The sequence below is a fragment of the Entelurus aequoreus genome, linkage group LG26, assembly GCF_033978785.1.
Source record: "Entelurus aequoreus isolate RoL-2023_Sb linkage group LG26, RoL_Eaeq_v1.1, whole genome shotgun sequence".
Classification (NCBI taxonomy): Eukaryota; Metazoa; Chordata; class Actinopteri; order Syngnathiformes; family Syngnathidae; genus Entelurus; species Entelurus aequoreus.
In genome coordinates, this window is record NC_084756.1 from 1,804,942 (window position 1) to 1,821,537 (window position 16,596).

A 16,596-nucleotide genomic window follows, 5' to 3' on the forward strand; every position below is an offset into this window, starting at 1 on the left:
CTCCGGGTTGGGGAGGAGATCTTGCCCCAAGTGGAGGAGTTCAAGTACCTCGGAGTCTTGTTCACGAGTGAGGGAAGAGTGGATCGTGAGATCGACAGGCGGATCGGTGCGGCGTCTTCAGTAATGCAGACGCTGTATCGGTCTGGTGTGGTGAAGAAGGAGCTGAGCCGCAAGGCAAAGCTCTCAATCTACCGGTCAATCTACGTTCCCATCCTCACCTATGGTCATGAGCTTTGGGTTATGGCCGAAAGGACAAGATCACGGGTACAAGCGGCCAAAATTAGTTTCCTCCGCCGGGTGGCGGGTCTCTCCCTTAGAGATAGGGTGAGAAGCTCTGTCATCCGGGAGGAGCTCAAAGTAAAGCCACTGCTCCTCCATATCGAGAGGAGCCAGATGAGGTGGTTCGAGCATCTGGTCAGGATGCCACCCGAACGCCTCCCTAGGGAAGTGTTTAGGGTACGTCCGACCGGTAAGAGGCCACGGGGAAGACCCAGGACACGTTGGGAAGACTATGTCTCCCGGATGGCCTGGGAATGCCTCGGGATCCCCCGGGAAGAGCTGGACGAAGTGGCTGGGAAGAGGGAAGTCTGGGCTTCCCTGCTTAGGCTGCTGCCCCCGCGACCCGACCTCGGATAAGCGGAGGAAGATGGATGGATGGATGGATATATATATATATATATATATATATATATATATATATATATATATATATATATATATATATATATATATATATATATATATATATATATATATATATATATATATATATATATATATATATATGTGTGTGTATTTTTTTTTTTTTTATCCTGAGTGAACTCTCCTGAAGGAATCAATAAAGTACTATATCTATCTATATACATATTTAAATACACAGTATAAATATAAGCGTATATATTATATATGTATAAGTGTATATTTGAGTGTCTATATATGTACACATATACATATATAAATATATGTATACATACATACATTCTCTGTCTCTCTCACTGTCATATATATATACATATATATATATATATATATATATATATATATATATATATATATATACATATATATATATATATATATATATATATATATATATATATATATATATATATATATATATTTATATATATATACACACATATATATATACATATACATATATATATATATATATATATATATATATATATATATATATATATATATATATATATACACACACATATATATATATATATATATATATATATATATATATATATATATATATATATATATATATATATATATACATACATACACATATACATATATACACCTATACATATATATATACACACATATATTTATATACATAAATTCATATATACACATGCATGTTTACATATATATACATGCATATATATATATATACATGTGTGTATATATATATATATATGTGTGTATATACATATAATTACATTTAATTTGTAATTTCAGGTCACAAACCTGTAGAGCAGAACCAATCTTTATACAGTAGACAATATATAATAATCTATAGTCGTGCTTTAATTGTGTCATAAATGTTGTCTCACATGCATGTTTTTTAGAAATGATCAACATTGTTAGCTTCCATCTTGTCGGAGCAAACATCCGACCAGAGGGATAGTTGTGCAGGTGTTTGTGTTGCTACGGATACATCTTTCTCTATAGTTTGGGAACGTTACGGCCATGATGATGAAGAAGGTTTCCGCCTCGCTCAGTCTTGCTGGGCAGAAAGACGAGTGAGGAGATCCAATCCAAAAGGAGACCTTTCATCAGCGTCCCATCTTGATAAGTTCAAAACAAGCACTGTGGGGAGTAAAAGCATGTTTGTGCCCAGCCTGCTTGTAATCATGAGGACACAAGTTGTTGTGACTCTTGCAGCTCACTCACTTCTTCGCCCCCGTGGTCTCATGTTGTTATTGCTTTGTGCGGCCTCATAAATCCAGGCCACTGCCCAATTTTTCTGTTTTTAATCGCTTCTGAAGCTTGTGACAATGACTCCGATTGTCCACTAAGTGTGAGGACTGAGATGTCGCGTCTGACTTTCAGCAAGATCACGACGCGGTCTGTCCGCCGTGCTCCCGATTTCACACCAGATAAATTATCCCAAACGCCTGACTCTGTCCTTTGGCACAAATAACAGATAGACGTACGCGATCGGTACAAACTGGAACAACATTTTGAGGTACAAACCCCAAAACAAGTTAAATTGGCACGTTGTGTAAATCGTAACTAAAACCAAAATACAATGATTTGCAAATCCTTTTCAACTTATGTTCAATTGAATAGACTGCAAAGTCAAGATATTTAATGTTCGAAATGGAAAACTTTGTTATTTTTTGCAAATATTAGCTCATTTGGAATTTGATGCCTGCAACATGTTTCAAAAAAGCTGGCACAAGGGGCAAAAAAGACTGAAAAAGTTGAGGAATGCTCATCAAACACTTATTTGGAACATCCCACAGGTGAACAGGCTAATTTCACCATCTACGATCCGTAATATCATCAAACGGTTCAGAGAATCTGGAGAAATTACTGCACGTAAGCGACAATATCACGGACCTTCGATCCCTCAGGCAGTACTGCATCAAAAAGCAACATCAGTGTGTAAAGGATATCACCACATGAGCTCAGGAACACTTCAATAAACCACTGTCAGTAACTACAGTTCGTCGCTTCATCTGCAAGTGCAAGTTAAAACTGTACTATGCAAAGCGAAAGCCATTTATCAACAACACCCAGAAACGCCGCCGGCTTCGCTGGGCCCGAGCTCATCTAAGATGGACTGATGCAAAGTGGAAAAGTGTTCTGTGGTCTGACAAGTCCACAGTTCAAATTGTTTTTGGAAACTGTGGACATGACATGTCCAAAGAGGAAAAGAACCATCCGGATTGTTATAGGCGCAAAGTTCAAAAGCCAGCATCTGTGATGGTATGGGGGTGTATTAGTGCCCAAGACATGGGTAACTTACACATCTGTGAAGGCACCATTAATGCTGAAAGGTACATATAGGTTTTGGAGCAACATATGTTGCCATCCAAGCAACGTTATCATGGACGCCCCTGTTTGTTACAGCAAGACAATGCCAAGCCATGTGTTACAACAGCGTGGCTTCATGGTAAAAGAGTGCGGGTACTAGACTGGCCTGCCTGTAGTCCAGACCTGTCTCCCATTGAAAATGTGTGGCACATTATGAAGCCTAAAATATATATATATATTCAGCATACATGATGTTTTACAGACCATCTTCAAGCCCCTTTTTGACCGTCTCTTCAGGATGCGCCGTTTTTCTTATTTATGTGCCTTCACTTCGACAGCGTTTTCTACCCGTCATCTTTGTCGTACAGCTAATTTTTAGTGCTTCAATACTGAGTCTACTGACAGATATAAGTTTGAACTAGGTTTGTACCAACAGTACTTTGGTAACTGTACTGTTTTATCTACTGTTAAAATGTAACAACTTAATGGTCTGTTGTTTGATACTTTACACAAGTTTCGGTTGATACTACCTGTGTATCGATCCGATACCAAGTAGTTACAGGATCATACATTGGTCATGATTAAAGTTCTCCTGAGTTTATAAACAATTAAAAAAAATTAAAATGATTTTGTGATAATAAAAATATCAATGTATTCATTCGACTATACACGGCTCTTTTACTTGATATCGTTATAATGATATATGTATAGATCCACCCTCTTGTTTACATTGAGGAGCGATAGCTGGCTGTTAGCGGTTAGCTATTGTGTCCTCCTATGGTGTGTAGTGAAGCATGTTTAGCTATTCCTCGTCCTGCAGGGATGATACTTGTAAGAAACTCACTTTATTTGTCGCCATGGAGGCAAGGATTAGTGATTTATAAGTAGCCAATACACATTAGCCGCTAGCTTGCTACTAGCTAGCTTCCTACTAGCTAGCTTCGACCTAGCTATGTTTTTTGAAGTTTTTGTTGTTGTTTTTAAATTTGTCCTGTCCAGCCACTCAGGCAAATCATAATGTTTGTTATGTTTAAAAGCACCAGTGTTCATAGATCCACATAATTTGTTAGTTTGTAAGCCAAAATACACAAACCACACTGTTTCTGCTTGTAAGTTTGTGCGGGTGTTGACTAACATGCGCCACGGCAATGTCTTTTTTCCGACGCTTTGAAGCCTGCGGCTTTTTAAAAAAAAACGGTGTGGCTAATATTTGGATTTTTTTGCCGCAATGCAAATAGTTTTCTTTATACGCATGCAAAGACATCGAAAAGGTGTGTTATTGTTTGTGCTATGGCGCCATCTTTTGGACAAGTTCGCTCACTGCAGGTGCTGCTGGGTGATTGCCTACAGTATTTCCTGTTTTTTAAAGCTTCGAACCGGAAGCAAAAGTGCCGTTCCGTCTTCTAGTCATCCATAGCGTTTTTACTCGTAAGGATTCTTTCTTACTAAACCGTCCCATGTGGGATGTCTGGAGGAGTGTTTTCATGCATATTTGTACGTGCTATTGTAATTTAATGATGCTAGCGTTGTTAGCATTAGCTAATATGCTAAAATGTTGACGAGTGTCCGTGTTAGTATTATTTACTTACAACGGCATTCTTTTTGTATTGTTTCAGTTTCACAAATTCCTTAGTATATTCACCGAAACGTCACCGTGGAGTTATTGCGTCTGTTTAGCTGTTCGGAGAGCTAGCTTGCTCAGCTAGTGGGTCCATGACGATGACTTCTGTTTTGTTTGATCCGCCGTTTTACTGTCGTGTTAGACACACGGTTTGGAAACAATTAAGGTATGTAAATAAACGTTTATAAAATATTTATTTGGAAATAACTCATTTCACAAAGTATATATATGTGGCTTATAGTCCGATGCGGGTTATATATGGAAAACAACAATTTCTAAAGTTTAGTGGTTGCGGCTTACATACCAGTGCACTCTATAATTTGGAAAATACAGTATGTATTACAGGTATTTATTGCAGTGTGGATATTTGACATGTTTTTGGCCTGAATTAAATGTGATAAATTAAATGTTATATTTTGAGGCACTTCATCTTCCACATCAATAAATATAATCAATAAATAGCTTTGGTGCTTGTTTTGCCTGCAGGGCTCCTCCCATGGTTATGGATTGTAATAAACATACAAGCCACTTTAGCATTACAAATGCAGAGGTACAGTACACTGGAATTAAGCAACAAAATGCAGTATAATTGATGTACTGCTTGTACATAAATGCTAAATGCTAAAGCCGATCTCACCCGTGTTATATCATGTTTTTTTTCTAAAATATACATTGTCTGATTCATTCAAGTAATGAAAGCAAAAATGCAAGCGCTAACACAACACAAGGGGATCAAGCCTTATCACAGACTACCACTACAGTAGGTGATTAACATAAGCGGCGCTTCTTGTTAGTGATGTGCGGATTGATACTGAAATATCCATACCGCCGATATCGGGTCTTTATGCTCTAATATCAATTCTCGAATCAAAACATCAATACTTTTGATACTTTAGTTCAGGTGTCCAAACATTCTCCACTAAGGCCCACATACTGAAAAGAAAGTATGCAGAGGACCATATTGATATTGTATCAGCTTTGTATTATTTGTGACTCAGCATAATAATATTAATTATTAATTAGAATATTTCCACTTTTTTTCATTACATACCGATTTTTTGCTCCTTTTTTCTTATATTTTTACTGTTTTTTTCCTATGTAAGAAGAATACAAATAATAATAATAATAATATACTGCCTGTACAAAAATATTCATGCTCAGTTACACATTTAAGTGTTTATTATAGTTGTTGTAATTTTTCAAAATAATTCATAAGTTAGTATTATTTTATTTATTACTTAAATAAGTAACTACACTTTGTCTATATTTTAAGTACATTTCATTTTTATTCTGAGAACTTCTAATATTTTAGATCACCAAGGGCTGCATATTGAAAAATCAAGAATGGGGGGGGGGGAGAATTTTGATATTGTTTTTTTCATTTAAGAAAAAACATGTTATGAAGAGATATTATTTATATTTTAAGACAAGACGTTATGCTCGAGGTGACCAAGTATATTATTATTATTATCAGTTTAAAAATGTAATATTTTTCTAATTACATTCTGAATTTTTGCTGTTTTTTTCTTACATTTTTACTGTTGTTTTTTTTACTGTTATTTCTAATAGTAGCTCTTAACAATAATTTTTTTTTAATGCTTGTATTATTTTACACATTTCCTTTTGAACCTATTTCCTGTAATGTCATCAAAGCAGAGACAACAGTGCTGTTGCTTTATTATTAGTTTTACAGGACACAACCGGACCCGTTCATCACTCTACTGCGCAGTGCACGAGCTCCCTCTCTCTCTCTTTTTACTCGCCCACTCACTCACTGAGTCACTCAGCCAACACGTTGGCATTCTCTTAAACACACACGCTACTCTCATGAGTTAACCAGCTCCCCTGCTGTGCACATGTAGATACATAACATGTAGATACATAACATGCAGATACATAACATGTAGATACATAACATGTAGACACATAACATGTAGATACATAACATGTAGACACATGACATGTAGATACATGACATGTAGACACATAACATGTATATAAATAACATGTTGACACAACATGTAGATACATAACATGTAGATACATAACAAGTACATACATAAGATGTAGATGATACACACCATGTAGACACATACCATGTAGATGCATAACATGTAGATACATAACATATAGACACAACATGTAGATACATAACATGCAGATACATTACATATAGACACAACATGTAGATACATAACATGCAGACACATAACATGTAGACACACAACTAGACACATAACATGTAGATAAATAACATGTAGATACATAACATATACACACATAACATGTAGACACATAAAATGTACATACAAAACATGTAAACACATAACATGTAGATACATAACATTTAGATACATAACATGTAGACACATGACATGTAGATACATAACATGTAGATACATGACATGTAGATACATAACATGTAGATACATAACATGTAGACACATGACATGTAGATACATGACATGTAGACACATAACATGTTGACACAACATGTAGATACATAACATGTAGATACATAAGTACATACATAAGATGTAGATACATAACATGTAGACACATAACATGTAGATACATAACATGTAAACACATAACATGTAGATACATAACATGTAGATACATAACATGTAAACACATAACATGTAGACACATAACATGTAGTTAGATACATAACATGTAAACACATAAGATGTAGATACATAACATGTAGACACATAACATGTAGGTAGATACATAACATGTTGACACAACATGTAGAAACACAACATGTAGACACAAAACATGTAAGCACATAACATGTAGATACATAACATGTAGACACATAACATGTAGGTAGATACATAACTTGTAAACACATAACATGTAGTTAGATACATAACATGTAAACACATAAGATGTAGATACATAACATGAAGATACATAACATGTAGACACATAACATATAGGTAGATACATAACATGTTGACACAACATGTAGAAACAAAACATGTAGAAACAAAACTTGTAGACACATAACACGTAGGTAGATACATAACATGTTGACACAACATGTAGAAACAAAACGTGTAGAAACAAAACATGTAGACACATAACATGTAGGTAGATACATAACATGTTGACACAACATGTAGAAACATAACATGTAGACACATAACATGTAGATACATAACATGTAAATACGTAGATGCGCACACAGCTGCTCGGCTTCATGCCAAATATTAGCAATCAATTAGCGTCAACTGATGCAAGTGAAATGACTGAATTTTGTAACAAATTGCTATAATTTGTGTTTTATCTTTAACAAAAGTGTGTTTTACCTGCTACATGGCTTATCTGTGTACATTTATCCACGGCTTTGTTTTTAGTACAATTAAAATTGTATTTTTCCTAAAGCACAGACCAGGAGTGGCAACCATAAATCATGAATACCGGTACTTTAATATAATGTCAATAAAGCTTTTTATTCTATTCTGACTTAATCCTTGATGTTAAACCTGTAACTCCATCAAAGCAGAGACAACCGTGCTGTGCTATCAAACTTGAGTGAGCAGTCAAAGTGATGCACACGGACAGTCCAACAAAGAACCAGGCATCGGATCATCTCTGGTGGCAGATGGGTCGGACAAACAGACCCTCCCAAAAAAAAGAAAACAGTCCCTTCTGTTGGAGGAATCATGCCCAACTAGGCGCCACAGGCGCTACGACAGCAGTTCACTGCACAAAAGCCAAAATGATGGCTTTGGCCGCACTCATCTTCACCCGGGTCAAGGGGTCGCGTTCGTGGGCCGCATCAGGCCGATTTTTCCCCCTGCCCCCGCCCTGTGTTAGGCGCCCGCTGAGCGCCTACGTTCCCGTGGGGCGCATGAGTCACGTCTCGGCGGGAGCGTGTCTAAGTGGCGAGGCGGCGTATCGGGCAGGGAGGTGAAGAGCTGCTTGTGTAATCCAGAGTCAACACTGAGCAGCGTGACTGCACGCCTCAGACGTGAGCGGAGCGACCGGAGAAGACATTGATGACACTGTGGGGATGCTGCTTGCCTGGTCTCTCGGCGCCGTTTGCCACGAGAGCTTTTTCTATTTTATTTATTTTGTTTTTTTCTCGGCTCTTTGGTAATGCTGGGGGTGCGGGGGTGTGGTGCAGACAGTCAACACAGAGTTAACCTCTAGGGGGCGTTACTTTTGTTTAAGGCAAACTACAACCTGCCTTAAGTTGTCACGTGTAAATCGTAAATAAAAACAGAATACAATGATTTGCAAATCCTTTTCAACTTATATTGTGAAGGGAATTATATTTATATAGCGCTTTTCTCTAGTGACTCAAAGCGCTTTACATAGTGAAACCCAATATCTAAGTTACATTTAAACCAGTGTGGGTGGCACTGGGAGCAGGTGGGTAAAGTGTCTTGCCCAAGGACACAACGGCAGTGACTAGAATGGCGGAAGCGAGGATCGAACCTGGAACCCTCAAGTTGCTGGCACAGCCACTTTACCAACGGAGCTATATATTCAATTGAATAGACTGCAAAGACAAGATATTTTACGTTCGAACTGGACAACTTTGTTATTTTTTGCAAATATTAGCTCATTTGGAATTTGATGCCTGCAACATTTTTCTAAAAAGCTGGCACATGTGGCAAAAAAGACTGAGAAAGTTGAGGAATGCTAATCAAAGACTTATTTGGAACATCCCACAGGGAACAGGCTAATTGGGAACAGGTGGGTGCCATGATTGGGTATAAAAGCAGCTTCCATGAAATGCTCAGTCATTCACAAACAAGGATGGGGCGAGGGTCACCACTTTGTGAAAAAATGTGTGTGCAAATATTCCAACAGTTTAAGAACAACATTTCTCAACCAGCTATTGCAAGGAATCTAGGGATTTCACTATCTACCGTCCGTAATATCATCAAAATGTTCAGAGAATCTGGAGAAATCACTGCACGTAAGCGATGATATTACGGACCTTTGATCTCTCAGGCGGTACTGCATCAAAAAGTGACATCAGTGTTTAAAGGATATCACCACATGGGCTCAGGAACACTTTAGAAAACCACTGTCAGTAACTACAGTTGTTCACTACATTTGTAAGTGCAAGTTAAAACTCTACTATGCAAAGCGAAAGCCATTTATCAACAACACCCAGAAAGGCTGCCAACTTCACTGGTTTTGGGTTTTGTAAATTTAAAACACTTTCTTGTGGTCTAGATCTGTGGGTCTAAAACTTCCCTTAATTACCACCTCAGGGAAAACTTAGCTCTCCAAGTACCACCATCATGACCGACATTAAATTACAGTAGCACAGTAGGCCTATATATTCATTAAAAACAAGGCAGCGGTTTTATTTATCGAGTATATTTAATATTTTGGTCACTGTGACGTTACACACAGTTTAATCAGTAAAACAACAATAAAACACTGTACTTAGATAAAGTCAATCTTTGACGAAATACTAGGTGGAATCAGAGTACCACGGTTTGAGAATCACTGGTTTAGAGGTAACATGGCATTACAAAGCAAACAGTGATGTCTTAAGAGGCACATAGCATAGACAATTTTAGATTAAAAAAAATATATATATATATAATAAATCAATATTCTTTTGTAGAATTGAACAAAATAGAACGTGGAAATTACACACACATTTTACATTTACAACATTTTCATAACCTTTTTATCCCCCTAGAAAATATACAGTTGAAATAAAAAATAAATAAATAAATAAATTATATATATAGTATATATATTTAAAAAAGTATTAATATATATATATATATATATATATATATATATATATATATATATATATATATATATATATATATATATATATATATATATATATATATATATATATATATATATACATACATATATACATACATGTATACATACAGTACATACATATATACATACATTATACTATATATATATATATATATATATATATATATATATATATATATATATATATATATATATATATATATATATATATATATATATATATGTATATATATATCCATCCATCCATTTTCTACCGCTTGTACATATATATACTGTATGTATATATATATATATATATATATATATATATATATATATATATGTATATATATATATATATATATATATATATATACAAACGTATATCGTGCAAAGATTTGTTTAGATTTACAAGGTGAAACTAATGTAAATATTGTAACAGGCAACTCACGATACTTCAAGTTTTCTCTTGATATCATTTTGACGATCATTGCTTTTAGCTTATGAAAACCTTGAATTGGGGCAGCACGGTGGCACAGGGGTTAGTGCGTCTACGTCATAATATGAAGGTCCTGGGTTCAATCCTGGGCTCAGGATCTTTCTGTGTGGAGTTTGCGTGTTCTCCCCGTGACCGTGTGGGTTCCCTCCGGGTACTCCGGCTTCCTCCCACCACCAAAGACATGCACCTGGGGATAGGTTGATTGGCAACACTAAATTGGCCCTAGTGTGTGAATGTGAGTGTGAATGTTGTCTGTCTACCTGTGTTGGCCCTGTGATGAGGTGGCGACTTGTCCAGGGCGTACCCCGCCTTCCGCCCGAATGCAGCTGCGATAGGCTCCAGCACCCCTTACAACCCCAAACGGGACAAGCGGTAGAAATGGATGGATGGTAACCTTGAATTGAAAAACTCAGATAATGTGGGTTTTTCAAAATCTGTAAGCTAATCATCAACATGATAAAAATATACAGGCTTGACATATCTCACCTTGCATGTAATGACTTTATATCACATATTAGTTTCACTTTTGAAGTTGAATTGCTGACACGAATGTACTTTTACACCGTATTATAGGTCTATGAGTTCCACCTGTATAATGGAAATGACTGAGTAAATATGTGGTTGAATGAAAACATGCCACTTTTCTCTGACTACAATTGAGCATTCGCCTACCGAAACTCAGGAGCACTGCGGCAAATGAATGCAAGCTTTTGACCACAAACTTAGGCCCCTCCTCCCCCCTTGTTTGTGCGCATTCACGTCAATCAAGACGCATTCGAAGTACCTCCCGCAAAGCGGAATGTGAGCTCGCAGACCTCCCTACACGATCCAGTGCAAGGAAAAATATAGCAAACCAGGAAGCCAGATGTAAGTAATAATCGTAATTAATGATTTTCCTAATAATGACACTCGTGGTTTTAGTTGGACTTCAAACCTTTGCTACAGCACGTAAATATTGGCTTCAATAAATCAAATTTTTCACATTTCTGACGTCACAATCTGTGATATTTGAATGTTTTATTAATGTTTTGATTGAAAACAAACAGCTTACCGAGGACTAAAAGGGCACAATAATATAAACATGAAAATAAATCAGGAATTCATGTCGCCTCATACAGCTCGGTTGGTAGAGTGGCCGTGCCAGCAACTTGAGGGTTCCAGGTTTGATCCCCGCTTTTGCCATCCGAGTCCCTGCCATTGTGTCCTTGGGCAAGACACTTTACCCACCTGCTCCCAGTGCCACCCACACTGGCTTAAAAATGTAACTTACATATTGGGTTTCACAATGTAAAGCGCTTTGAGTCACTAAAGACAAGCGCTATATAAATATAGTTCACTTCAATACTAACTTAACTTTAACTTAACTTATCAACCACTTTTACTTTTCTGTCATTGTAATGAATGACTCCCATCGCGTACTTTCTTTAATGCAAGTAAGATTAGCGTGACTTTAGAATAGTATGACTCAAGTAGAAGTAGTCATCAAAATAATTACTTGAGCAAGAGTATGTAAGTATTGCGTGAAAAAACTAGTCAAGTACCGAGTAACTTGTAGCTTCTGATGTATTTAGTAACTATTTTTTAATGGTTCTATGTACTAAATGAGTCTGATTGTCAAATAATTGAGTTTCTTCTAATTTCTCACCTTCAATTGAAGTTTATAGTTTCCATGCTCTAATGTGCCTGTTGGCCATATGCAGTGTGTCTCTCGTACACTAGGGGGCGATTGTTGTCATTTCACCTTGTTTAGCTATGTGGTAACGTAATTTGGGTAGAAGAAGATAATGCTACATGCTAGCGCTGGTAGATTTCAAGCTCCCGATCTAACAGATAAGTACAACTTTCCACTGCTATTTGGTGTTGTTGGTAATGTTTTAATGTGTTTAAAAGACACTTGTGGCTATCAAAAAGATCGTTTTTTTAGTCAACTGTTTCAGGAGGTGTCTGCTTATCAGTTGTCTCAAACAGCCGGGATAGCTGGCGTCATAATTAAAGTGATTTCTTTGGGGACATTCTGACAAACAGACAAGTAGGTTTCTATTTGACCATTTTCTTTAAAATACTGAACTATTTCAGCTACTATATCGGTACCTTGTGCTTTTTTTAATTATTTTTTTAATTTTTATATAAACCTTTATTTATAACATGCAACATTTACAAACAAGCAAATAAATAATAATAGAATAGGATAGAATATAAATTACTTTATTGATCCCTGGGGGAAATTCAGCTCGCTTACAATAGACAATAAATATTTAAGTATTTTTTTACATGTGAATAATATAAATACAGTCTATTATACAGCATTATTCACATGGGAATAATATAAATACAGTCTATTATACAGCATTATTCACATGTGAATAACATAAATACAGTCTATTATACAGCATTATTCACATGTGAATAATATAAATACATTATACACTTACAGTACATGTACAGTCAAAAGGAACATATGCATTATACAGTCTGATGGCTGTCGGTATGAAGGACTTCCTGTGTCGTTCCGTGTTGCATAATAATCAAAACAAGTACAGAAACAGTACAAAACAGCGTCAGGGGGTTGTAAACTCAATAAAGCAACTAAACTACAATGCAACATATATATACAGTATGTATAGGCTCACACAAGTTCCGTAAATAATCCAAATTTGGAGCACAGCATCATAGTTTTCACAGCTTTTTGTTTGTTAGAGGTAGAAAGCGTTTTAAAGTAAAGTTCTTATTAGAACGGACACTCTACCACTAGGCCACCTACTCAGTGGCCTAGTGGTTAGAGTGTCCGCTCTGAGATCGGTAGGTTGTGAGTTCAAACCCCGGCCGAGTCATACCAAAGACTATAACAATGGGACCCATTACCTCCCTGCTTGGCACTCAGCATCAAGGGTTGGAATTGGGGGTTAAATCACCAAAAATGATTCCCGGGCGCGGCCACTGCTGCTGCCCACTGCTGCTGCCCACTGCTGCTGCCCACTGCTCCCCTCACCTCCCAGGGGGTGAACAAGGGGATGGGTCAAATGCAGAGGACAAATTTACCACACCTAGTGTGTGCGTGACAATCATTGGTACTTTAACTTAACTTATTCTGTTTTAAAGGGACAAAAAACAGGTCGGTATTGAGAAACTTACATTTATGAATATAAAACTTAGCCAATAGTATAATGAGGTTGCAAAGGTAAAATTCCTTTTAAAAATAGTTTTCATACTGTGTAAATCCAAATAGCACATCTTTAAAACAAAGCACACATTTGTCATGAATATTGTCCAGGATGAAAGGACAGATGCCTGCTAAAGTGATGAAGCGCTTTCACAAGTCCAAAACAGGTGGTAGACAGTCTCTGGATGCATGTTACATAAGGTGCAGGTAACATCAATGTACTTCTTGTATCTAATCATCACAGTCTTTACAGGGTAATAACCATGAATGATTTTGAAAGAAATCTCTTTGACTTTGTTCGTAAGTAAATACCTGTTAGGAAGTAGGGTTTGGCGATATGGCCTTTTATTAATATCTCGATATTCTTAAGCCATGTCACGATACATGATATATATCTCGATATTTTGCCTTAGCCTTGAATGAACACTTGATGAATATAATCACAGCAGTATGATGATTCTATGTGTGTACATTAAAACATTCTTCTTCATACTGCATTAATATATGCTCATTTTAAACTTTCATGCAGAGAGGGAAATCACAACTAAGTAAATTTAGCAAAACTGTATTTATTAAACACTTATTAAGCAGTGGCACAAAAATTCATGTAATTTCAAAACATAAAGTGCAAGATTGTCAGGGACATAGGTTGATTGGCCACACTAAATTGGCCCTAGTGTGTGAATGTGAGTGTGAATGTTGTCTGTCGGCCCTGTGATGATGGCGACTTGTCCAGGGTGTACCCTGCCTTCCGCCGATTGTAGCTGAGATAGGCTCTAGCACCCCCCGCGACCCCAAAAGTGACAAGCGGTAGAAAATGGATGGATGGATGGATTTTAAAACAAGCTATTAGTGCACTTTTGTGCATGATGTCACTAAGATGACTTATCAAAACAACATTAAATTAAAGTGCACTTTTTGTACACAACACCACTACAATAGTTTCAAACAAATAAAGTGCACTTTTGTGCATGATGTCACACAAGATATTTCAATAACTGTCAAATAAAAATGAGCTGCATAATAGGAAATCAAAAAGTGTATGTCCTTCGCTATGTGGTAGGTTACTGCGGACGTCATCTCCTTCTGTTGTTGACTATTTTTTTCATACGGTGTTGTTGTGGAAATGGTTGCTTGGGCATTTTGTTGGTTCAAGCACTCTTCATTCTCCAGTTGGGTGACTTTTCAAATGATGCTACACATTAGCAGTGCTGTTTCTTTTTGTAGCAACACTTTTACTTGACATATTACTGTTGTTTGTTCAACATCTTCCCGCTTGAAGCCAAACCACCACCAGACGATGGACCCCGTGCTGTTTTTCTTGGGAATTATTTCTTCCTTCATTTGTTACCAGAATCGCATCTTCTTTCTCTCGTATTACCACTAGCACCGCTCCGCTAGCATCACAGCTAATGTTACCCATGCCTCTACCTCTCTGCTCTGCTAGAGCGTGCAGTATGTGACGTATGTAAGAAGGTGCGCTTGTTTTATGTCTCTGTGAGAAGGAGAGACAGAAAAGAGTGAGAAACGCCTGAAGTGTAATGCCCGCAGCTAAAAGCAACTGCGTGAGAACGTATACTCGAATATCACGATATAGTAATTTTCTATATCGCACAGAGACAAACCTGCGATATATCGAGTATATTCGATATATATCGCCCAGCCCTATTAGGAAGAGACCATGTTTTGACCCAGCAGATGTCATTCACAACATTATTCCAGAGCACAATTACATAGGAGACAGACACACAATCATTTTTGGAATAAGCTGCGGATTTTCTGTTATTTTTCTGATTAATACAAAGTTTCCCTACAGGAGTGTCAAGTGGATCATTCACAATTGTAACAGCAGAAAGAGACAATGAGTAAGCCCTGTACAACATAACCCCGCCCACCTCAACCTCTTCATGCTCTCTCAGGGAGAGCGTGTTCCAAATTCCAAGCTGCTGTTTTGAGGCATGTTAAAAAAATAATGCACTTTGTGACTTCAATAATAAATATGGCAGTGCCATGTTGGCATTTTTTTCCATAACTTGAGTTGATTTATTTTGGAAAACCTTGTTACATTGTTTAATGCATTTAGCGGGGCATCACAACAAAATTAGGCATAATAATTTGTTAATTCCACGACTGTATATATCGGTATCGGTTGATATCGGAATCGGTAATTAAGAGTTGGACAATATCGGAATATCGGATATCGGCAAAAAAGCCATTATCGGACATCTCTAAAAACAACCCTCCCAAATATAGTACACTATATACATCCATTCATTCATACATGATATTACTTTTATTTATTTTCATGTAAAAACACTCATTTTCAAGGTGTGGTGACTTTTATTTTATTTTGTAGTGGTAGCGAATTCCTCCCGGTCAACTTCCTTTGTTTTCACTTTATCGAAATGCGCATGCAAGTGACGTCGAGGCCACATTGGGGCCTGTGCCTGTCTACACTGGAGTCTGATACAAACTACATTTTACTTGCAGTGTAAACAGTCAGCTGGATTACTATTACCTGCATTGTAAACGTAGTCCTCAACATGTTGGCGA

General features: G+C 36.9%; 1 protein-coding gene across 1 annotated transcript in view; it reads left to right on the forward strand.

The window, feature by feature from the left end:
• Nucleotides 1-12,748: 12,748 nt before the first annotated feature.
• Nucleotides 12,749-16,596, forward strand: part of LOC133643350 (plexin-A2-like) — a 302,471-nt gene continuing 298,623 nt past the window's right edge. The window contains exon 1 of the mRNA XM_062037842.1: nucleotides 12,749-12,912. The gene's annotated coding sequence lies outside the window, so the exon portion shown is untranslated. The remainder of the gene's footprint in view (nucleotides 12,913-16,596) is intronic.